The following is a 26,592-nucleotide window of genomic DNA, read 5'->3' as shown; positions in this document are numbered from 1 at the left end:
GGTAAAATTTTCAAAGTTCTTAGGTAAGACCCCATCCAGAATCGGGTCATGGCTGCTGTCTTGTGTTCTCTGGATGGGGTCAGGGCGTATTGGATGTGGAGGGCGGCAAAGCGGCTGCCTAAAAACAGGTGGGGGTCTGGGAGGCCTTTCCCGCCATTCTCTTTTTTCTTTTTGACGACCTCCCTCTTTAGTCGTTCCCACTTGGACCCCCACAGGAAATAAAATACCGCCCTCTCCAGGTTGGCCAGGAATCGTCTTGGGGGACTAAAAACAGAACAGACAAGTAAAATCAGTGGTAAAATCACGGATTTAAAAATTAAAATCTTGCCTTCTAACGTCAATTGTCTTAGTCCCCAAAACCCCAGTCTTTGCCTGACTTTCCCTAACATGTCAGTCCAGTTTCCCTGTCCTCCACCCTCTTTGTCAAATTTGACTCCTAAAATTTTCATGTTATTGTCTTTAAAATTCAAATCAAGTCCACCTGTGTCCACGTCACCCCACGGCCCGAAGAGCTGGGCCTCGGACTTGCTCCTATTGAGCTTGGCGCCCGAGGCCCGACCGTACCAGTCAGTCAAGTCCATTGCTCTTCGTACTGATACAAGGTCAGTCGCTAAAAGGGTCACGTCATCCATATATAAAACACAGGTCGCCGTCAGTCCACCAGTTCCTGGGATGTCTAGTCCTTTAATCCATTTATCCCTTCTCAAGATTTGTGCCAGTGGCTCAATACAAGCCACATACAGAAGGGGAGATAAGGGACACCCCTGACGGACTCCGCTGTAGAGTTTTACAGCTTTGGATAAATGCCCATTAACCAAAACACTGCTAGACAGATCGTTGTACAGCAATCCCAGGAAACCCCATTTTTCCCAGTACCTGAAGCAGGTACTGGTGCGAGATGCGGTCAAAGGCTTTTTCGAAATCTAAATTTAGGACTACTAGCCGAATGTTTCTGTCTCTCGCATAACAGATGGCATCTCTGATCAGTACCAGGCTGTCCGTGATCTTCCTGCCGGGCACAGCACATGCTTGATCCAGGTGGATTACGTCCTCTAAAACAGTCGACATACGTGTAGCTAAAATCTTACTAAAAAGTTTGCAATCATAATTTAAAAGGGTGATTGGTCGCCAGTTTCTCAAGTCAGTCTTGTCTCCTTTTTTGTGTAGTAAAGTGACTATCCCTACTCTAAAGCTGTCCGGAAGTCTGTCAAGAGTCTCAAATTCTTTAAAAACTGTCAATAAGTCGTGTGCTAAAATGTCCCAGAAAGTCAGATAAAACTCAAAGGGGAGTCCATCCATACCTGGGGACTTCCCCTTTTTAAAACCTTTTAAAGCTTTGTGCATTTCTAAAAGAGTAAAATCTTGGGATAAAAGCACATCTGGACTCTTTACCTTTTTATCTAAAAATCCTAAAACTTCCTCTAAGATGCTGTTGATTTAAAAATCTTGCTTTCCCCTGTTGTTTAATTTCATGGAAACAGACACCAGTGATTTTGCAAAGAGATCTCTTATTTAATTGGGTTATAAAACATAGGAGGAAGAGACAATGGACCAAGCTAAGGTCTAATTCAGCTTCTCAGTCACCTTCTTTACATTTCCGTCTCTTCCTGATTTTCGGACAAACAGGGCTTGGTTTTTATATCCCTGACCAAGAAAAAAACTACATCACCATAGGAACACATACATTCAGCAGAAGAACATGTGGTTTCCATTAACGTTGGAATGTATTCCCCTTATGCTATGCATATACATTTCAGTCCAGCAGCAGCACACACTCAAGTCCAAAGTCTCCCAAAGTCTCTCCCACATATTCACAAAATACAATGAGTACAAATAATTATGAATGTATATAAAGAGTATAAAAGAGATACATAATACTACTAATTATGAATATTAATAAAAGGTAAAAAAAGTATTAATAATACTAAAAACAACAGTAAATGATGAAATTTGAGTCTTCAGTCCCTCCACTGGAACTACGGCCGTCAGTTCCACCATCATTCCCAGGTTGCGACCCTATAGAAGTGATAGTGAGGAGGAAAAGCAGACCAAGAAATAGAATAGAAGACAGAAGAATAGAAAAAGAAAAGAAGAAAAACAAAATAACAAAGAACCCCAACCATGTTATGTCCCCGTACTATGTGTTAATTTAACATCTATGTGTAAGCATTTAAAAATGAACCCCAATCATCTAAGAAAAGAAAAGCTAATAATTCTTCCGCCAGTGCCTTGACTCGTTAATTACTTAACTCCTCAAGTTCCTGGCCAAAACAACAAACTAAAATAAACGTTGATCTTAAAGGATTCTATCCCTCGGGGTTGAAAATCAATAGGCGGGTGTTCATTGTTTGTGAGGTTGTGTTTTGTATGTAGTGTAGAATGTGTAAAATCTCTTATTTCACACAGAATTTCCCATTCTTGGATCTATCAATATGTCTTGTATTGAGAATAACTTACAACCATCTCTAATCAATGTCAATGGACTTGATTCCTGAAATGGAAGCAGAGAAATAATTAAACATCACTTCTTTATTCCCAATCTTTAAAGCTAATGGATGAACAGTGCTCAGTATCAGGCCATAAGCCGTCATTATCATTTTGTTCATTCACTAAGCAAGGTTTAACTTGTGACCAATGATACCATCTATCTGTTCCTACACCCTTCCCTTTAAGGCAAACACTTGTATCGGTTGTTAAGAGTATCTCATATGGTCCCTCCCATCTAGGCTCTAAACCTTTCCTAGCAATGCGTTTGACCATAACAAAACTGCCTAACTCAGGAATGTGTGGAATATCAGTAGTGGTATGTTTTTCATCCCATTGCTGTTGAGCTTCTCGCACTTTCTTATTATTGTCTTTGGTAGCTTTGTCCAGCATTGTGAGATAATGTCGTAACTTCTCTTGGAACAAAGTAGAATCTCCTCCCGTTCCCGCAGGTGGCGGAGCATCAGGAGGTAGGACCATTGCTCTTCCAGTCATCAGTTCAAAAGGAGTTAGTCCTGTTACTCTGTTTGGAGTTGCTCTCAAGTTCCACAGAATAGCAGGTAATAACTTATGCCAACCTTGGCCAGTTTGCAGAATGGCTTTGGTAAGAGCGGTTTTCAACGATCTGTTCATTCGTTCTACCATGCCTGAGCTTTCCGGATGGTACGGAATGTGAAACTTCTGTTTGATCCCCATCAATTTCATTGCTTCCTTCATCAGTTTTCCAGTGAAGTGAGTTCCATTGTCAGAATCAACTTCATATGGAAGACCCCAGCGAGGAAAAACTTCTTCCACCATTACTCGTGCTGCCGCTTCAGCTGTGCAAGTTCTCGTAGGGAATGCTTCCACCCACCTAGTAAATCTGTCCATGATTACTAGAATGTATTGGTACCCTCCACTGGGTGATAAAGGTCCTGTGAAATCGATTTGGAGGTGTGTCCATGGACCCGTTGGTCTGGGTGCATGTGACATTCGCACCTTTACAGATTTTCCCACATTTGCTTTCATGCAAATTAAGCATCTTCTACAGTAATCATCAATGTCTCTCATCATTCGTGGCCACCACCACGTCTCACTGATTTGAGCTTTCATTGCTTTTGCTCCAGCATGCACTTTTCCATGATACAGCTGCATTAGTTCTCTTCTTGTTCCAATCGGCATCACCACTTGTCCGGTTGGAATTCTCCAGATGCCTTGATCATCCTCTTTTGCTCCTGCTTTTATCCATTGTTCTTTCTCTTCATCTGTCTCTATTTGATATGACAGAAGATGATGCTCAGGATTATCTTTGCTGTTTTCCTGTACCATGGTAACAGGAGTAAGAGGTAGTAAAGCTGCTTCTCTAGCTGCTGCATCTGCTGCCGCGTTTCCTTGACTTTCTTTGGACTTGTCTGATTGATGTGATTTTACTTTGATCACGGCTGCTTCTCTTGGTAAGTGACATGCTGCAATCAAGCGACGAATTATGGAAGCGTGTTGTATTTCGCTCCCGCTACTAGTGATAAGTCCACGTCTTTTCCACAGAGCAAGATAGTCATGGACCACGCCAAAAGCATAACGACTATCTGTGTAGATGTTGACTCGATCTCCTTCTGATAGTTCAAAAGCTTCCGTAAGTGCCGTGAGCTCAGCTACTTGTGCTGAAAATTGCCCAGGAAGAGCTCCTTTCTTCACAACAGTTCCATCAGCTTCCACTACAGCCCATCCAGTATGTCGTTTTCCATCAACGTAATAACTGGATCCATCAACCCATAACTCCTTATCTGGATTTTCAAGAGGGATTGGATTAACAGGACCATGGCTTTCCTCTTCTACTTGTTTTTCACACTCATGTGGTGTTCCCTCATGTGGTTCTAGCATCATTGTTGCAGGGTTAAGGGATGTGTCTCTGATTATTTCCACTCTCAAATCCTTGTTCAACAAAGTTGCTTCCCATTTTGCTCTTCTTGCGTCAGTTATGGTCTTGATGTTTGTGTTGTTCAACAACGTCACTATACTGTGTGGAGTGTGAAGTATGATAGTTTGTGCTCCTATCAAATTTTCCACAGCATCCACTGCCCATGTGGCACCATCGAGAGCTTGTATACATCGTGGTTGACCAATCATTGTGACAGGAATCTTTGTGGAAAAGTATCCAACTGGTCTGTATCGATCACCTGGTTTTTGACACAGTACTGCTGAGTAGGTCTCATTTCCCACCCTGGTCCACAAATGGAATGGCAATCGTCCATCGGGAAGTCCCAAGGCTGGGGCTGATGTCAGTTTCTCTTTCATAGATATAAATGCTTCCTCAGCTTCTGGTGTCCAGGTTATCTGCTCCACTCCAGGCTTTCCTCCCTTGTACAAGTCGATGAGAGGACTAGTGATGCTGGCAAAATCAGGTATATACTGGCGACAGTAGTTGAAAAGTCCCATCACCTTCCGTATTCCTGTAACTGTTAGAGGTTTTGGGAGTTTCCGTAATGCCTCTACACGCTCTGTTGTCATTCTCCTTCCCTCGACAGATATTTCTTGGCCCAAGTAGATAACCTTGGTTTTGGCCAACTGTGCTTTGTCGGGGTTGACTTTGAATCCTCCTTTCCTAAGGGCTTGTAGGACAACATTCAGAGCAAATATATGGCTGTTTTCATCTGGGCTTGCAATCAACAAGTCATCAACATATTGGATGCAAACACTCCCTGAACTCTCAATTTCAGCTTTTCGCTCCGTTAAGAACTGATCCAAAGTTCTATGGAATACCACAGGAGATAAATTTAGCCCTTGTGGGAGTCGGTTCCAGACAAACTGTTTTGCCCCCACTGTGAAGGCCAATTTCTCTTGAGATCTTTCGTCAATAGGTATAGACCAGAAAGCCGACAGTACATCTAATACTGTGAAAATTCTTGCGTTTCCTGGAATATCATTCAGAATGGTGGCTGGATTGGCCACAATAGGATGCGGTTTTGGTGTTACACTGTTAAGTCTTGTGTAATCGATGGTTAATCTCCATGAGTTATCCGATTTCTTGACAGGCCATACAGGACTATTAGTGGTTGATGAAGATTGTCTGATGATTCCTTCAGCTTCCAAGTCTGCCACTATCTCTTCCACAGCTTGTCTTGCTTCAGGTCGGATAGGGTATTGTTTATGAGGGGCATGTATCGGTCCCTCAATAACAACAGGGTCAATGTTGGCTTTACCGCAATCCAATTTGTGTTTAGCCCAAACATCTGGATATAAACTGCACAGAAGTCCCCACACACCATCTTTTCCCCAATCTCTGATAATTGGTTTTGCTGTACCAACAGACGTTAGATTACATGTGCGATCTTCGTGTGGTATTATTCCAGCTGTTGTAGCGATTTGACGACTGTCGGTAAATATGATCATGTTCAACAGTGGAAGAATGTCCATGCCAATAAGGCTTCCTTGTGAATTCGGACCCACCCAGAAGGATGTCCATAAGACTTCATCTTCATGTATTTGCAAAGGAACTTGTATACTTTTGCAAAATTTAGTGATACCTCCTCCAACTCCTTCAACTTCCATAGTTTCATCTGTTGTAGGTAGGTTCAGATCTGTTATCGAAATCGCTGCTCCTGTGTCAACCAAAATGTCACATGGGTGGCCCCCTATCAATGCATTGACGAAAAGGCGATTGTCTCTTTTCTTACTAATACAGGGGGCCGCTAATTCCTATTGCGGATGCATAATTCCCTCTATGAGCTGACGGACTTGCGCTTCAGTCCACATCTTCCCTTGAGAGGTTTCATCATTTTTTTTCGCACTGACTTGTTTAAATGATGGACCTTGACCTTCTGCTCCACCTCCTTTAGCCCAACAATCTTTTATTGAGTGGCCACGCTTTCCACAGTTGGTGCAGAAAATCATCCTCTTCTTTGTGTCCATGTTGTATTGAGCTGTTGCCACTCCTCTTCGATTTGGCTTGTTTCCTTCTTCCTTGTTTGATCTCGTAGCCATCTCTAAGCGCCCAGCCCATTGTAAAATCTGATCATATGTCTCACCTGGATTGACTCCAAGTGATAAGGCTTGTTGGTATTTTGTACTAAGTCCATCCACAAGTGTGTCAGTGAACTGTACATCATCTCTGTCAGGTTGTTTCTTAGCACAGAGAGCCCATCTCTCGTAAGCATTCCACTTACGCAGAGCATATTCATCTGGAGATTCATCATCCTTTTGCTTAATCAATGTCACTAATGTGAAAGGAATTTTTCCACTGCCCAAGATTTCTTGGATTTCTTTTCGAAACACATCTAATGCTTGCCAAAGACCCAGGGGTCGCCCCTGGTCATCAACCCACAAATTTATCCATTGGGCTGTGGTTATCGAAGCTGGCAAGCGTTCCCATCTGTCTCTTGGGATTTTAGCTTTCACAATGGTGTGTATGTCTTTTAATGTCATTTGATGTGCTTCAACCAGAGAGTCTAATTCTCGCCAAAACTCCGTGTTTGGATCTTGTCTCTTCAGAGGAGGCAAGACTGTGAGAATGGCTTGACGTTCTCCTGGTGTGAATGGTCTCTCTTCTGTCATCATTTCAGATTGTAAGTCTTCCCTTTTAATAACAGGTGAAGAAAATTCAGGACCGATCTTGTCAACTGTGATCATGTCGTCATCTCTTGTCTCATCATCCCAGTCAGATCCATAATTACGAGCTGGTGTACATTGCAACATGTCTCTGTTTGGCTGGGCTGATTTAGATCTTGTTATTACTGGAGCTGCTTGTGCAGATGCAATGTACATCTTGTCAACTGGACCTCCATTTGATCTCGAAGGTTGAGACTGTGTCACAGGTTTAGATGAACTTGTATATTGTTCAGGCAAAGCTGGATAGATTGGTTTATAAGGAGGAGGCGTTACTGTGGTTGCGGATTTCACTGGTAGTTGTGAATATTTTCTTTCCGCTTCAGTTATTATATTTGTCCAATCTGGATCAAACGAATCATCATTGGTTGTATTTTCTCCATCTGAACATTTAATAGACATGATTTTGTTCAACTTATTAAATGCTTCAATTTGAGGCTTCATTGCTTCAGCAAGTGGAACTGGACCGCCATTTATATCACAACAAATTCCACCTTGCTTTACAATCCAATGAGCTGCCAGTATTGGAAATGCTTGTGATTTTATCTTGTCTTTTTGAGACTCGAACCATTGTAACTGTGCATCCATATTTGCATTTATGTCAAGTCCTTTTTTCAAAAGCTTAGCTTGTTTCTTGTTCTTTCTTTCTTTCAAGGTACCAAGCCGAAATTGTTCTGCTGTTACAGTCACTTTCTGCCATCTTGCAAAGTTACTTTGTGCTGCTCAGAACAGCAGGGATGTGTGTCTGTGAGTGTGTTTCTCTAAGGGTGGGGCTATGGTACTCTGCTTCTCTCTCGCTCTCTCTGTATATTATGTGTGTGCGCTCAGAACTGCAAGCCTATGTATGTGTGTGTATGCATATGTGCATGCATGTATGTGTGTGTGTGTGTGTGTGTCAGAGGCTACCCTTCTTCTCTCTCTCTCTCTCCCTTCTCCAAACTACAGTATGTGTGTGCATGAAGGTATGGAGCAAATTCTGAAGGGAGGGGCTGCCTCACTCTTTCTCCCTTTACAGAACAAAAGAAAATTTTATAGAAAAGTTAACTTCAATGTTTTTCAGTATTTTGTTTAGGTTCCAGTTAACTCAAAACAATTTTTTCTTTCTTTTTTAAATATTTGTGGATTTTATCTCAGATTAATTTCTTGTTTTCTTTTTTCTTCTTTCTTTAAGCTTACTCAGATCGGTATCCTCAAATATTTGAAGAGCTTTACGGTCAAAATTGGAATGCACGCGATCCTAACTATTTTTACTCGTATTACTCCAGTGTATTAACGTGCTTTAGAGTTTTACCTGCCATCGTTTTAAACAGACTCGCCACACTTTAACCACTCATGTCAATCGAGCTTTGCTTGTGTTTCACCTCTTCGCCCCGGGTGCGAATTCTTCCGTGATGGGTATACTTTAGGAATTACTCTGCCTTCGTTTTTACAGTTCCGCCATATCCCTCACCAATCAGTGAAACCAGCAAATATCTATAAATAGTTTAACCGTCTTACAGCTAATTCTCCCAGATTTTTGACTAGATGGTCTTTTTTCTAAAAAAGATCCTTCTCAATCCCAGCATATCAAATAACTTTAGAGGTTTACTTTTCAGAGAACTCAAATAAGCCAAATTAAATTGAATTATTTTTATTTTTTTATTATACTATGTTTTATATTCTTTGGCAAAACCACAGGCTCCTTAAACAACACAGTTCTTTTTAGCAGTTACAGTCATTGTCTCTAATCATCAGGCAGACTTAGAACTTTTATATAAAGGAAAAAGTCTTACCTTGAGACATTATTTCTGGATATACTATCTTGTTCTTCGTGACGCCAAATTGTTGATTTAAAAATCTTGCTTTCCCCTGTTGTTTAATTTCATGGAAACAGACACCAGTGATTTTGCAAAGAGATCTCTTATTTAATTGGGTTATAAAACATAGGAGGAAGAGACAATGGACCAAGCTAAGGTCTAATTCAGCTTCTCAGTCACCTTCTTTACATTTCCGTCTCTTCCTGATTTTCGGACAAACAGGGCTTGGTTTTTATATCCCTGACCAAGAAAAAAACTACATCACCATAGGAACACATACATTCAGCAGAAGAACATGTGGTTTCCATTAACGTTGGAATGTATTCCCCTTATGCTATGCATATACATTTCAGTCCAGCAGCAGCACACACTCAAGTCCAAAGTCTCCCAAAGTCTCTCCCACATATTCACAAAATACAATGAGTACAAATAATTATGAATGTATATAAAGAGTATAAAAGAGATACATAATACTACTAATTATGAATATTAATAAAAGGTAAAAAAAGTATTAATAATACTAAAAACAACAGTAAATGATGAAATTTGAGTCTTCAGATGCCATTGTGTACCTCTTTAGTGCTGTATAAATTATTGTAAAAACTTTCAATTTCCCCTAAAATCAGATCTGTTGTATTTACCTCCCCACCTGTAAAAGTTTTTAAAGTATTAATTGACCCTCCCCGTGTTATTGTCTTTTTAAAAAAATATCTAGTACACTTTTCCCCTTCTTCTATTTCTCTCTCCTTACATCTTAAAATGACACCTTTACTCTTAGTTTCGGACAAATCTGACATTTCTTTCTTTACTTCTTTTATTTCTTCTGTAAAATCCAATCCACTGTTTAAAAGGTTAAAATATCTCTGCAGTCTTTTTTGCAGCCCCATCATGCGTCTTTTTTCTTTGTTCTTTTTATCTTTTCCAATTTGTTTAAAAAACCATCCTGTCTTTTGTTTCACCATCTCCCACCACTGTGCACGTGAGTCGTAAAAGTCCTGGAGGGTCTGCCATTGGCTGAACTGCTCCCTATACTCTTTGACCACTTCCTCATCCTCTAATAGGGAGCAGTTCAGCTTCCACAGCCCTCCCCCTACAGTCACACCTGTGGGTAGTGAAAGAGTGCAGGACAGCATCATGTGATCAGAGAAGAAGAGGGGGGTCAATGTAGCATCGGTCGGCGGGCAGTCCCTTGTAAAAACATAGTCAATTCGAGAGGCTCTGGCACCGTCACCACTGAACCAGGTGAAGCCCTCCTCTCTTTGATGCATTGTTTTAAAGCAGTCAACTAACTTAAAATCTTTGACTATATTTTGCAATAAAACCGATGTCTTGTCGACCTTAAAATCCTCTCCTACCCTCTTTCTGTCCTTTCTTGATAAAACACAATTAAAATCCCCTGCTACCACTAGGGGAGCCCTACCTAGCATGTGGGGCTGCAGGTCTTCTAAAAGCTCATACCTGTTGTTTTTTCCTGTAAAACCATACACATTTAAAATGTTAAAATCCTTACCTAAAAAAGTCAGATTAGCTAAAATTGCCCGCCCATCCCTCACCACAGTGCTGCCCTTCACCAAAACATTGGGATTTTTAATTAAAATAGCAACACCGTCATTTTTGTTAAAATTGGACCCACACCAGATGGAAGGTCCTGGGGTCCAAATCTCCTCCCACTTCCTGTAATTTGTTAAAAAAGGCAGACCACATTCTTGCAGTAAAAACACATCTGACTTAAAAGATTTTAAAAGGGATAACACGCTCTGTGCTCGTATATTACTCTTCACACTTCTCACATTGATTGTGGAGATAGTGAGAGCCATGAGCAGTATGGTTAAAAAGGTGTGAGACATTTAAAAGAAAACCATGGGACTACAGAGATATAATTAAAATCATGTTACATCTTGTTGCACTTGCCTTTCCTTTTGCCCAGAGAACCTGGGATCAAGGGGGAAAGTGCTTGACGCCTCAGGGCTCGCAGAGAGGACCTCTTGCGACTCCTTTGGCAACGATGTTCTTAGCTTGAAATGCAGAAAAGAGACTTCATTTGGAGATTCTGCGGGCCACATACGGTCTAGATCTTCCATGGGGGAACTATCTAGCCGATGCGCTACCCGCAGCTTTTTCTCCTCTGTTTGAACCAGAGGAGATCTCGCAGTTCTTTTCTGCACTTGAGCATTAGGGAGCGAACAGTCTGTTTCACTCCCACTAGTGGACACACTAACCTCAGACACGGTTACTAGGGAGGAAGCCATTTCCTCCTCTACATCCTCCATACTGTCTTCTTTTTCATTTTGAGGATTGGCTTCCTCCCCCTCACCAACTGCCAGAATTGACTCCGCCCCTGTGGCCGCCCCACTTCCTCCTTCCTGTCCAATCCCTGAGGCTGGCTGGGGGTTTGAATTTCCCGCCAAAACCTCAGGGCCCGCCTCCTCAATTGTTTGTTCTTTGGGTGGGGCGGCCATTTTGTTGCTTTTTAACTTGTTGGCAAAACTTTTAGGGCAGTCTCTGTAGAGATGGGATGATTCTCCACAGAGGTTGCACTTTCTGCCATTTTGGCACTCTTCAAAAATGTGCCCAATTTCTCTGCACTTCCTACACACTACTTCTTGGCATGCCTCGGCGAGATGTCCAAGTTGACCACACTTGCGGCATAGCTTGGGCATCCCTTGGTAATGGATGTAGCCTCTATTCTCTCCCAACACAATCATTGAAGGTATTTGACTCAGGCCATGGTAGCTGTTGGGATCTGCCCATTGTTTTATGGGCACTCTCCACGCACAGCTCCAGATACCGTCTTCATCTAAAACCTTGACTGGTTGTCCACGAATAGAGCAATATCTTGCCAACCATACAGCAATGTCATCTCCACTTACTGTTTCATTAAACATCCTGACAATCACAACCTTCAGTGAATTATCAGTCAGTTTTTCCACAGTGAACATGGAGAAATTGGCTTTACACATTTCAAACCGAGTCCAAAAAGTACTTAGCAAGGAAGCCGAAGCAAAGCTTACATCAAAACCATGATTCAGGGGCAGAGTCAACAGGCAGTTTATGTCCACAACTTTAAAACCAAGAATCTGTTGGATGCACTTCCTAGAAAAGTCCAATCTGGACATGGCCAGGAGAGTGCCATCCTCTTTTGCTTTGAATTTAAAATGCACGCTGTGGTGCCTCCTCACGCCGGACCGAGCAGCCGACATGTTGGAGGCACCACCAGCCTGCTGCGGCTAAAACTCAACAATAAATATACAATAAATAAATTAAAACCTGCTTACCTTAAAACAAGATTCCTCGCAGAAACGAGTCGTCACTTAAAAGCCGCTTGTCAATGTACCTCCTGAAGGATGTAGGTCCCGTGTGACAAGCCACACACGAAACCAAAAGGTCCCACAAGAGGCGATCGCTGTCCCAAACTTCTGACCAGACCACGTGATCTTAGCCAAAAGGCCGAGAAGCGATGCCGCAATGACGCCGAGGCGGGGGAGCCACCAAAGGCCACGCCCACCTGGGCCGCGGCGAGAGGGCCTAAGGTCGCCAACAAACAAGCTCACCGAAAACGGATCACAACGGAGTGCACAACACGACACTTTGGAGTGCAACCTGGGATTTTGGATCATCATCGTTCAAAAGCACGGAATGGCTCGTAACTCCTAAACCGTCCGTCGCAGACCCAAGTGTCTTACATCACCGGAATCCTTGGCTCGGGCCGAACGAGACGCACGCCACGGATCGGATGGTCGCGCTGGCGAGATTTTCGGGTATTTGGGATTTTCCGAAAAACCTACTTTTGCACAGTAGTCCTGGGTCGTTTGCCCAATCTGACCCAAAGCGGTGCCGAAAGATTCTCTGGAGTCTGACTGCCGACAGTGACCAGGAAAAAAGTCGGAATTTCGATTCACGTTGGCGACGGGACGCCAAGACGTTGGCGGTGGGCGAGGCGGGCTTTACTTGAATGGCTATAACTCTCCGACGGCAAAGAGACAATTACACCCAAGTGGGTACACCTGTGTACGGGCTCAGCCTGTGGTCACGTGAAAAGGGATGTGGCGACTGGCCACTTGGTGGCGCTGTAAACAGAAAAAAACAACAGCTTGAATACGGCCATAGACGACTGTGTATCACGTGATTTTTCACACGTGCACAAGGTATTCATACCACATGATAGAACTCCTCATTCTGAACAACTTTGGACCACTGCTGTCAATCAAAGCGTTCGTTAAATATTGGAGATTATGTGAAGAATGAAAAAAAAAGAAGAAAAAAAAACAAGCCTCCCAGGTTGTTTTCTATCTCTCAATCAACCACTGCAGTTCGGTTCTCTGGACTTCCAAGGTTTCATCAACCATCAGGAGAAGAAGGAAAAATGATTGGAGCTTTAACAATCTGCTCTTTTAATCAGTGTGTGTGTCCAGGGGAGAGCGCGAACGCAGTCCCCCACTACCATAAATTATGCAGTCGAGATTCCCACATTTGGGGAATTCGCAGGGGTCAGCACAACCGGAGTGCAATGGCCGAGCCTCGCCCTGGATGAACCACCTCCCTGATCATGGTGTCTCCCCTGCCAGGTAAGTATGAATTCCCGGGCCTCCAGTCAGAGGCACCGTGTCCCTCTTCGCAATCCTCACCAACGGTCGGACAATCGAACACACACCTGATTCAACTCATCAGCTCGTTAGCAAAAGACTCCAAGAGATAAGAGAGACATCAAAAATGTGCAGTGACATACTACACTTGATCTTAGCCAAAAGGCCGAGAAGCGATGCCGCAATGACGCCGAGGCGGGGGAGCCGCCAAAGGCCACGCCCACCTGGGCCGCGGCGAGAGGGCCTAAGGTCGCCAACAAACAAGCTCACCGAAAACGGATCACAACGGAGTGCACAACACGACACTTTGGAGTGCAACCTGGGATTTTGGATCATCATCGTTCAAAAGCACGGAATGGCTCGTAACTCCTAAACCGTCCGTCGCAGACCCAAGTGTCTTACATCACCGGAATCCTTGGCTCGGGCCGAACGAGACGCACGCCACGGATCGGATGGTCGCGCTGGCGAGATTTTCGGGTATTTGGGATTTTCCGAAAAACCTACTTTTGCACAGTAGTCCTGGGTCGTTTGCCCAATCTGACCCAAAGCGGTGCCGAAAGATTCTCTGGAGTCTGACTGCCGACAGTGACCGGGAAAAAAGTCGGAATTTCGATTCACGTTGGCGACGGGACGCCAAGACGTTGGCGGTGGGCGAGGCGGGCTTTACTTGAATGGCTATAACTCTCCGACGGCAAAGAGACAATTACACCCAAGTGGGTACACCTGTGTACGGGCTCAGCCTGTGGTCACGTGAAAAGGGATGTGGCGACTGGCCACTTGGTGGCGCTGTAAACAGAAAAAAACAACAGCTTGAATACGGCCATAGACGACTGTGTATCACGTGATTTTTCACACGTGCACAAGGTATTCATACCACATGATAGAACTCCTCATTCTGAACAACTTTGGACCACTGCTGTCAATCAAAGCGTTCGTTAAATATTGGAGATTATGTGAAGAATGGAAAAAAAAGAAGAAAAAAAAACAAGCCTCCCAGGTTGTTTTCTATCTCTCAATCAACCACTGCAGTTCGGTTCTCTGGACTTCCAAGGTTTCATCAACCATCAGGAGAAGAAGGAAAAATGATTGGAGCTTTAACAATCTGCTCTTTTAACCAGTGTGTGTGTCCAGGGGAGAGCGCGAACGCAGTCCCCCACTACCATAAATTATGCAGTCGAGATTCCCACATTTGGGGAATTCGCAGGGGTCAGCACAACCGGAGTGCAATGGCCGAGCCTCGCCCTGGGTGAACCACCTCCCTGATCATGGTGTCTCCCCTGCCAGGTAAGTATGAATTCCCAGGCCTCCAGTCAGAGGCACCCTGTCCCTCTTCGCAATCCTCACCAACGGTCGGACAATCGAACACACACCTGATTCAACTCATCAGCTCGTTAGCAAAAGACTCCAAGAGATAAGAGAGACATCAAAAATGTGCAGTGACGGGCTTCTTTTTTTTCTTCTTTTCTTTTTTTCATGCTCCGGAACCGGCTCCATGAGCCAAAGATCGATTTAATACGCAGTCCCCGGATAGTGGACGAATCAGATATGAAACTGATAAGAACAGAGTTTATTTATTTATTTATTTATTTTTGAATTTGTTATTTTCACACCACCGTTACCAGTATTGGATATGATCACCTACGACAGCCATACACAGCAATATACACTACTTCCATGAACATCTGCTGTCACACAAAACTAAAACATTTCTCTCATTGAACACTTTAAAGGGGGTGCACCGTTCCCAGAAGTACTGCAATACCGGGTCGATGCGTGGAGTGGACGGAGCAAGCCCCTATTCCATCTCCCAGTTCCAAAAATCAATTTAATATATGGTGCCCGGGTAGGGCACGTATCAGATATTAAACTGATAAGAACAGATACTACACTTGATCTTAGCCAAAAGGCCGAGAAGCGATGCCGCAATGACGCCGAGGCGGGGGAGCCGCCAAAGGCCACGCCCACCTGGGCCGCGGCGAGAGGGCCTAAGGTCGCCAACAAACAAGCTCACCGAAAACGGATCACAACGGAGTGCACAACACGACACTTTGGAGTGCAACCTGGGATTTTGGATCATCATCGTTCAAAAGCACGGAATGGCTCGTAACTCCTAAACCGTCCGTCGCAGACCCAAGTGTCTTACATCACCGGAATCCTTGGCTCGGGCCGAACGAGACGCACGCCTCGGATCGGATGGTCGCGCTGGCGAGATTTTCGGGTATTCAGATATTCAACAGCTTGAATATTTGGGATTTTCCGAAAAACCTACTTTTGCACAGTAGTCCTGGGTCGTTTGCCCAATCTGACCCAAAGCGGTGCCGAAAGATTCTCTGGAGTCTGACTGCCGACAGTGACCGGGAAAAAAGTCGGAATTTCGATTCACGTTGGCGACGGGACGCCAAGACGTTGGCGGTGGGCGAGGCGGGCTTTACTTGAATGGCTATAACTCTCCGACGGCAAAGAGACAATTACACCCAAGTGGGTACACCTGTGTACGGGCTCAGCCTGTGGTCACGTGAAAAGGGATGTGGCGACTGGCCACTTGGTGGCGCTGTAAACAGAAAAAAACAACAGCTTGAATACGGCCATAGACGACTGTGTATCACGTGATTTTTCACACGTGCACAAGGTATTCATACCACATGATAGAACTCCTCATTCTGAACAACTTTGGACCACTGCTGTCAATCAAAGCGTTCGTTAAATATTGGAGATTATGTGAAGAATGAAAAAAAAAGAAGAAAAAAAAACAAGCCTCCCAGGTTGTTTTCTATCTCTCAATCAACCACTGCAGTTCGGTTCTCTGGACTTCCAAGGTTTCATCAACCATCAGGAGAAGAAGGAAAAATGATTGGAGCTTTAACAATCTGCTCTTTTAACCAGTGTGTGTGTCCAGGGGAGAGCGCGAACGCAGTCCCCCACTACCATAAATTATGCAGTCGAGATTCCCACATTTGGGGAATTCGCAGGGGTCAGCACAACCGGAGTGCAATGGCCGAGCCTCGCCCTGGGTGAACCACCTCCCTGATCATGGTGTCTCCCCTGCCAGGTAAGTATGAATTCCCGGGCCTCCAGTCAGAGGCACCCTGTCCCTCTTCGCAATCCTCACCAACGGTCGGACAATCGAACACACACCTGATTCAACTCATCAGCTCGTTAGCAAAAGACTCCAAGAGATAAGAGAGACATCAAAAATGTGCAGTGACGGGCTTCTTTTTTTTCTTCTTTTCTTTTTTTCATGCTCCGGAACCGGCTCCATGAGCCAAAGATCGATTTAATACGCAGTCCCCGGATAGTGGACGAATCAGATATGAAACTGATAAGAACAGAGTTTATTTATTTATTTATTTATTTTTGAATTTGTTATTTTCACACCACCGTTACCAGTATTGGATATGATCACCTACGACAGCCATACACAGCAATATACACTACTTCCATGAACATCTGCTGTCACACAAGACTAAAACATTTCTCTCATTGAACACTTTAAAGGGGGTGCACCGTTCCCAGAAGTACTGCAATACCGGGTCGATGCGTGGAGTGGACGGAGCAAGCCCCTATTCCATCTCCCAGTTCCAAAAATCAATTTAATATATGGTGCCCGGGTAGGGCACGTATCAGATATTAAACTGATAAGAACAGATTTTTTCTTTCGAAAAAAGTTTATTGTCACATTTTCCATTTTCATTTTCATTTCCACACATTTTTCCACATTTTTCCTTTAAAACATAACACATGTCTTTAAAACAAAAAATACACAATTTAACGGTTAAAAATCAGTTTGGTTTTGTGTTGTGTAAAAGTCCATGTGTGTAAAATGTTTGGTTTAAAAGAAGGGTAAAATGAATGAAAATAAATAGAAATAAAGGATATAAAACAATAAAACATGCCAACTAAAACATCATCTCTTGTACAGGATCGCGGATGAGTCCCTATCAAGTTTTTCCATTCACTCCAGGTCTCCAGGACAGGCTCCGGACTCCCCGCTTCCGGTGCCCAGCGGAAATCCCCGCTCCTCCGGCCCGCTGGCCCGCTGTTCCCGTAGCCGGTGTGGTGAGGGTGCATCTACGGGCGGCCAGGGTCGGTGGCGGCCGGGACCTTTTCTGTGCGGCCTGGCCCCCCCATCCGAATAACGACGTGCGGCCCACCCTGCAGCGTTGATGTTATTCTATGCTCGCACGCGTGGAGGGGGACCGTCACGCGTTTCCCCACCAGCAGGTTTCTGGTGGCCCAGATGGTATCCTTTATGATGTTTAGGGTGAGCCAGAGCGAGGCAAATTTCTGCGGTGTTAGCTCCTTCAAGCCCTGACTCACCCCTAGGATAGCGAGCTTGTAGTCCACCTGGGCTCTACCCGCTGGCAGGCACGGGAAAAACAGGGGGCCGGTCTTGGCCCACAGGTCCCGCGCAGCGCCGCACTCCCAGAGCAGATGGTAGACGGTCTCCGGGGAGCCACATCCGGACCGTGGGCAGATGGAGTTTTTGGCCATGCCTCTGGAGTGCATGACCGCCCTGACCGGGAGGATCTCATGAGCCACCATCCACGACAAGTCCTTAAGCCTGTTCTGGAGAGCTGGGTGGGCTGCGTTCCTCCAAACGTCTTTGGCCTCACCTAGTGTGAGGCCTGGAATTGGACTCACCGATTCCCGATCCTGCACAAGAGAGATTACAGACTTGTGGTTAGTTAAAACTGTGACATCTTGATTCTCTAAAAAGTATTTCTTTAAAAAAAATTTGATAAAACAATACTCTTTGGGCAAGTTAAAAGACACTGGACATTTAAGATCAACTGGTAAAATTTTCAAATATCTTAGGTACGACCCCATCCAGAAACGGGTCATGGCTGCGGTCTTGTTCTCTCTGGATGGGGTCGTTGCATATTTAATGTGGAGGGCGGTGAAGCGGCTTCCTAAAAACAGGTGGGGGTCTGGGAGGCCTTTCCCGCCATTCTCTTTTTTCTTTTTAACGACCTCCCTCTTCAGTCGTTCCCACTTGGACCCCCACAGGAAATAAAATACCGCCCTCTCCAGGTTGGCCAGGAATCGTCTTGGGGGACTAAAAACAGAACAGACAAGTAAAATCAGTGGTAAAATCACAGCTTTAAAAATTTAAATCTTGCCTTCGTAAGTCAGTTGTCTTAGTCCCCAAAACCCGAGTCTTTGCCTAACTTTCCCTACCAAGTCAGTCCAGTTTCCTTGTCCTCCACCCTCTCTGTCAAATTTGACTCCTAAAATTTTCAAATTATTTTCTTTAAAATCCAAATCTAGTCCCCCTGTGTCAACAGTCCCCCACGGCCCGCAGAGCTGGGCCTCGGACTTACTCCTATTGAGTTTAGCGCCCGAGGCCCGACCGTACCAGTCAGTCAAGTCCATTGCTCTTCGTACTGATAAAAGGTCAGTCGCTAAAAGGGTCATGTCGTCCATATATAAAACACAGGTCGCCGTCAGTCCACCAGTTCCTGGGATGTCTAGTCCTTTAATCCATTTGTCCCTTCTCAAGATTTGTGCCAGTGGCTCAATACAGGCCACATACAGAAGGGCAGATAAGGGACACCCCTGACGGACACCGCTGTGAATATTTACAGCATTGGATAAATGCCCATTAACTACAAATCTGCTGATCAGACTGTTGTACAGCAGTCCCACCCAGGCTATGAATCTCCCTGGAAACCCCATTTTATCCAGTACCTTAAAAAGGAACTGGTGCGAGATGCGGTCAAATGCTTTTTCAAAGTCTAAATTTAGGACTACTAGCCGAATGTTTCTGTCTCTCGCGTAACAGATGGCGTCTCTGATCAGCACCAGGCTGTCCGTGATCTTCCTTCCGGGCACAGCGCATGCTTGATCCGGGTGGATTATGTCCGCTAAAACCGTCGACATACGTGTGGCTAAAATTTTGCTAAAAAGTTTGCAGTCAACGTTTAAAAGAGTAATGGGTCGCCAGTTCCGTAAGTCCGTCTTGTCTCCTTTTTTATGTAAAAGTGAAACTATCCCTATTCTAAAGCTGTCAGGAAGTCTTTCAAGAGTCTCAAATTCTTTAAAAACAGTCAGTAAGTCGAACGCTAAAATATCCCAAAAAGTTAAATAAAACTCCAGAGGAAGTCCGTCTGTACCAGGGGACTTTCCTCGTTTAAAACTTTTAAGAGCTTTGTGAATTTCTAAGATGTTAAAATCTTGAGATAAAATTGTACATTCGCTGTCGACTTTCTTTTCTAAAAACTCTAAAACTTCCCTTAGCGTGTCATTGTGAACTTCTTTTGTGCTGTATAGGTTTTCATAAAATACTTCAGTTTCCTTTAAAATTTCTTTTGTAGTGTAAACCTCCCTTCCTCCACTTTTCAAACTAGTGATAGCCCCACCCCGTGAAATAATCTTTTAAAAAAAATACCTAGTACACCTTTCACCTTCCTCTATCTCCCTCTCCCTGCTCCTTAAAATGACACCTTTGCTTTGACTTTCGGATAAAACTGACATTTCTTGTTTTATTTCTTTAATTTCTTCGCTAAAATCAATCCCATTATTTGAAAGATTAAAATACCTCTGTAGTCGTTTTTGCAGCCCCATCATGCATCGATTTAATCTATTCTTTTTATTTTTCCCTATCTTCCTAAAAAACTGTCTTGTCCGTTCCTTTACCATCTCCCACCACTGTGCACGTGAGTCGTAAAAGTCTCGGAGGGTCTGCCATTGGCTGAACTGCTCCCTGTACTCACTAACTACTTCCTTATCTTCCAAAAGGGAGCAGTTCAGCTTCCACAGCCCTCCCCCTACTGTCACACCAGTGGGCAGTGAAAGGGTGCGTGACAGCATTATGTGATCTGAGAAAAAGAGGGGGGTTAATGTTGCATCGGTTGGCAGGCAGTCCCGTGTAAAAATGTAGTCAATGCGAGAGGCTCTGGTGCCGTCACCACTGAACCAGGTGAAGCCCTCCTCTCTGTGATGCATTGCTTTAAAACAGTCTACTAATTTAAAATCTCTAACTAAACCCTGCAATAAAACCGATGTTTTGTCAACTTTAAAATCCTCTGTCCTCTTCCTATCTTTCTTAGTTAAAACACAGTTAAAATCCCCTGCTACCACTAGGGGAGCCCTACCTAACATGTGGGGCTGCAGGTCTTCTAAAAGCTCATGCCTGTTATTTTTGTCTGTAAAACCATACACATTTAAAATGTTAAAATCCTTACCTAAAAAAGTCAGATTAGCTAAAATTGCCCGCCCATCCCTCACCACAGTGCTGCCCTTCACCAAAATATTGGGATTTTTGATTAAAATAGCAACACCGTCATTTTTGTTAAAATTGGACCCACTCCAGATGGAAGTTCCTGGGGTCCAAATCTCCTCCCACTTCCTGTAGTTTGTTAAAAAGGGCAGACCACATTCTTGCAATAAAAACACATCTGACTTAAAAGATTTTAAAAAGGATAACACACTCTGTGCTCGTATATTGCTCTTCACACTTCTCACATTGATTGTGGAGATAGTGAGAGCCATGAGCAGTATGGTTAAAAGGGTGTGAGACATTTAAAAGCAACCAAGTGACTACAGAGATATAATTAAAATCATGTTACATGTTGTTGCATTTGCCTTTCCTTTTCCCCAGAAGACCTGGGATCAGGGGAGCAAGTGCTTGACGCCACGGGGCTCGCAGAGAGTACCTCTTGCGACTCCTTTGGCGACGATGTTCTCAGCTTAAAATGCAGAAAAGAGACTTCATTTGGAGAATCTGCGGGCCACATACGGTCTAGATCTTCCGTGGGAGAACTATCTAGCCGATGCGCTACCCGCAGCTTTTTCTCCTCTGTTTGAACCAGAGGAGATCTCGCAGTTCTTTTCTGCACTTGAGCATTTGGGAGTGAAAAAACACTTTCACTCCCACTGGAGGGCATACTCACCTCCGAGACGGTGTTGAGGGAGGAAACCGTTTCATCCTCTCCGCTTTCTGTTTCATTTCCTTTTTCTTGTTCGGGAGTGGTTTCCTCCCCCTGTTCCGTATCAATCCGTGACTCTGCCCCTGTGGCCGCCCCACTTCCTTTTTCCTGACCAATCCCTGAGGCTGGCTGAGAATTTGAAATTCCCGCCAAAACCTCAGGGACCGCCTCCTCCTCCCTTTGTTCTTTTGTTTGCCATGCTTGTGGGGCGGCCATTTTGTTGCTTTTAAGTTTGTTGGCGAAACTTTTTGGGCAATCTCTGTAGAGATGGTTTGATTCTCCACACAGGTTGCACCGCCTGCCATTGGTACACTCCTCAAAGTTGTGACCAATTTCTCTGCATTTCCCACATATAATTTCCTGGCATGCTTCAGCTAAGTGCCCAAACTTTCCACACTTCCTGCATAATTTGGGCATGCCCTGGTAATGAATGTAGCCTCTGTTCTCGCCAAGCACAATCATTGAAGGCAGATGATTCAGGCCCTGGTAGCCCCCGGCGTCTTCCCATTGTTTAATGGGAATTCGCCAAGAGCATGTCCAGATGCCGTCCTCATCTAAAACCTTAACTGGCTGGCTTCGAACGGTGCAAAATCTACCCAGCCATACACAAATGTCTTCCCCAGTCACTGTCTCATTAAACATTCTAACAATCACAGTTTTAAGTGTGTTATCAGAGAGCTTTTCAACAGTAAACATAGAGAACTGGGATTTAGCTGCTTCAAATCTGTGCCAAAACTCATTCAGGTGGGAAACCGCTCTAAAGCTAACATCATAACCTTTGTTGAGGGGCAGAGTCACAATACAATTTAAATCCTCAGGTTTAAAATTTAAAGTCTTTTGGATCAGCTTCCTGGAGAAATCAAGACGTGACATCCCCAGTAGCTTCCCCTCAACCTCTTTAAAAAGGAAACGCACGCTGTGGTGCCTCCGCATGCCGGCACGAGCAGCCGACATGGTGGAGACACCAACAGCCTAAAAACTTAAAGGAACAATAAATAAATAAATAGATAAATAGATAAAATGTCTTACATTTAAACTGTACAGTCGTAAAAACAGCTGGATCAATGTACCTCCTAAAAGTTGTGTGGCTCGGGATACAAGGCTAATCTCGAGCCAAGAAACCTCCAAGAGGCGATCGCTGTCTCCACCTGACGACCAGATACGTGATCTTAGCCAAAAGGCCGAGAAGCGATGCCGCAATGACGCCGAGGCGGGGGAGCCGCCAAAGGCCACGCCCACCTGGGCCGCGGCGAGAGGGCCTAAGGTCACCAACAAACAAGCTCACCGAAAACGGATCACAACGGAGTGCACAACACGACACTTTGGAGTGCAACCTGGGATTTTGGATCATCATCGTTCAAAAGCACGGAATGGCTCGTAACTCCTAAACCGTCCGTCGCAGACCCAAGTGTCTTACATCACCGGAATCCTTGGCTCGGGCCGAACGAGACGCACGCCTCGGATCGGATGGTCGTGCTGGCGAGATTTTCGGGTATTTGGGATTTTCCGAAAAACCTACTTTTGCACAGTAGTCCTGGGTCGTTTGCCCAATCTGACCCAAAGCGGTGCCGAAAGATTCTCTGGAGTCTGACTGCCGACAGTGACCGGGAAAAAAGTCGGAATTTCGATTCACGTTGGCGACGGGACGCCAAGACGTTGGCGGTGGGCGAGGCGGGCTTTACTTGAATGGCTATAACTCTCCGACGGCAAAGAGACAATTACACCCAAGTGGGTACACCTGTGTACGGGCTCAGCCTGTGGTCACGTGAAAAGGGATGTGGCGACTGGCCACTTGGTGGCGCTGTAAACAGAAAAAAACAACAGCTTGAATACGGCCATAGACGACTGTGTATCACGTGATTTTTCACACGTGCACAAGGTATTCATACCACATGATAGAACTCCTCATTCTGAACAACTTTGGACCACTGCTGTCAATCAAAGCGTTCGTTAAATATTGGAGATTATGTGAAGAATGAAAAAAAAAGAAGAAAAAAAAACAAGCCTCCCAGGTTGTTTTCTATCTCTCAATCAACCACTGCAGTTCGGTTCTCTGGACTTCCAAGGTTTCATCAACCATCAGGAGAAGAAGGAAAAATGATTGGAGCTTTAACAATCTGCTCTTTTAATCAGTGTGTGTGTCCAGGGGAGAGCGCGAACGCAGTCCCCCACTACCATAAATTATGCAGTCGAGATTCCCACATTTGGGGAATTCGCAGGGGTCAGCACAACCGGAGTGCAATGGCCGAGCCTCGCCCTGGGTGAACCACCTCCCTGATCATGGTGTCTCCCCTGCCAGGTAAGTATGAATTCCCGGGCCTCCAGTCAGAGGCACCGTGTCCCTCTTCGCAATCCTCACCAACGGTCGGACAATCGAACACACACCTGATTCAACTCATCAGCTCGTTAGCAAAAGACTCCAAGAGATAAGAGAGACATCAAAAATGTGCAGTGACAGGCTTCTTTTTTTTCTTCTTTTCTTTTTTTCATGCTCCGGAACCGGCTCCATGAGCCAAAGATCGATTTAATACGCAGTCCCCGGATAGTGGACGAATCAGATATGAAACTGATAAGAACAGAGTTTATTTATTTATTTATTTATTTTTGAATTTGTTATTTTCACACCACCGTTACCAGTATTGGATATGATCACCTACGACAGCCATACACAGCAATATACACTACTTCCATGAACATCTGCTGTCACACAAGACTAAAACATTTCTCTCATTGAACACTTTAAAGGGGGTGCACCGTTCCCAGAAGTACTGCAATACCGGGTCGATGCGTGGAGTGGACGGAGCAAGCCCCTATTCCATCTCCCAGTTCCAAAAATCAATTTAATATATGGTGCCCGGGTAGGGCACGTATCAGATATTAAACTGATAAGAACAGATTTTTCTTTCGAAAAAAGTTTATTGTCACATTTTCCATTTTCATTTCCACACATTTTTCCACATTTTTCCTTTAAAACATAACACATGTCTTTAAAACAAAAAATACACAATTTAACGGTTAAAAATCTGTTTGGTTTTGTGTTGTGTAAAAGTCCATGTGTGTAAAATGTTTGGTTTAAAAGAAGGGTAAAATGAATGAAGATAAATAGAAATAAAGGATATAAAACAATAAAACATGCCAACTAAAACATCATCTCTTGTACAGGATCGCGGATGAGTCCCTATCAAGTTTTTCCATTCACTCCAGGTCTCCAGGACAGGCTCCGGACTCCCCGCTTCCGGTGCCCAGCGGAAATCCCCGCTCCTCCGGCCCGCTGGCCCGCTGTTCCCGTAGCCGGTGTGGTGAGGGTGCATCTACGGGCGGCCAGGGTCGGTGGCGGCCGGGACCTTTTCTGTGCGGCCTGGCCCCCCCATCCGAATAACGACGTGCGGCCCACCCTGCAGCGTTGATGTTATTCTATGCTCGCACGCGTGGAGGGGGACCGTCACGCGTTTCCCCACCAGCAGGTTTCTGGTGGCCCAGATGGTATCCTTTATGATGTTTAGGGTGAGCCAGAGCGAGGTAAATTTCTGCGGTGTTAGCTCCTTCAAGCCCTGACTCACCCCTAGGATAGCGAGCTTGTAGTCCACCTGGGCTCTACCCGCTGGCAGGCACGGGAAAAACAGGGGGCCGGTCTTGGCCCACAGGTCCCGCGCAGCGCCGCACTCCCAGAGCAGATGGTAGACGGTCTCCGGGGAGCCACATCCGGACCGTGGGCAGATGGAGTTTTTGGCCATGCCTCTGGAGTGCATGACCGCCCTGACCGGGAGGATCTCATGAGCCACCATCCACGACAAGTCCTTAAGCCTGTTCTGGAGAGCTGGGTGGGCTGCGTTCCTCCAAACGTCTTTGGCCTCACCTAGTGTGAGGCCTGGAATTGGACTCACCGATTCCCGATCCTGCACAAGAGAGATTACAGACTTGTGGTTAGTTAAAACTGTGACATCTTGATTCTCTAAAAAGTATTTCTTTAAAAAAAAATTTGATAAAACAATACTCATTGGGCAAGTTAAAAGACACTGGACATTTAAGATCAACTGGTAAAATTTTCAAATATCTTAGGTACGACCCCACCCAGAAACGGGTCATGGCTGCGGTCTTGTTCTCTCTGGATGGGGTCGTTGCATATTTAATGTGGAGGGCGGTGAAGCGGCTTCCTAAAAACAGGTGGGGGTCTGGGAGGCCTTTCCCGCCATTCTCTTTTTTCTTTTTAACGACCTCCCTCTTCAGTCGTTCCCACTTGGACCCCCACAGGAAATAAAATACCGCCCTCTCCAGGTTGGCCAGGAATCGTCTTGGGGGACTAAAAACAGAACAGACAAGTAAAATCAGTGGTAAAATCACAGCTTTAAAAATTAAAATCTTGCCTTCGTAAGTCAGTTGTCTTAGTCCCCAAAACCCGAGTCTTTGCCTAACTTTCCCTACCAAGTCAGTCCAGTTTCCTTGTCCTCCACCCTCTCTGTCAAATTTGACTCCTAAAATTTTCAAATTATTTTCTTTAAAATCCAAATCTAGTCCCCCTGTGTCAACAGTCCCCCACGGCCCGAAGAGCTGGGCCTCGGACTTACTCCTATTGAGTTTAGCGCCCGAGGCCCGACCGTACCAGTCAGTCAAGTCCATTGCTCTTCGTACTGATAAAAGGTCAGTCGCTAAAAGGGTCATGTCGTCCATATATAAAACACAGGTCGCCGTCAGTCCACCAGTTCCTGGGATGTCTAGTCCTTTAATCCATTTGTCCCTTCTCAAGATTTGTGCCAGTGGCTCAATACAGGCCACATACAGAAGGGCAGATAAGGGACACCCCTGACGGACACCGCTGTGAATATTTACAGCATTGGATAAATGCCCATTAACTACAAATCTGCTGATCAGACTGTTGTACAGCAGTCCCACCCAGGCTATGAATCTCCCTGGAAACCCCATTTTATCCAGTACCTTAAAAAGGAACTGGTGCGAGATGCGGTCAAATGCTTTTTCAAAGTCTAAATTTAGGACTACTAGCCGAATGTTTCTGTCTCTCGCGTAACAGATGGCGTCTCTGATCAGCACCAGGCTGTCCGTGATCTTCCTTCCGGGCACAGCGCATGCTTGATCCGGGTGGATTATGTCCGCTAAAACCGTCGACATACGTGTGGCTAAAATTTTGCTAAAAAGTTTGCAGTCAACGTTTAAAAGAGTAATGGGTCGCCAGTTCCGTAAGTCCGTCTTGTCTCCTTTTTTATG

This window comes from Leuciscus leuciscus, assembly GCF_965113295.1.
Source record: "Leuciscus leuciscus genome assembly, chromosome: 18".
In the NCBI taxonomy this organism is placed as follows: domain Eukaryota; kingdom Metazoa; phylum Chordata; class Actinopteri; order Cypriniformes; family Leuciscidae; genus Leuciscus; species Leuciscus leuciscus.
The sequence above is the reverse complement of the archived record's forward strand: the minus strand, read 5'-3'. Positions refer to the sequence as shown.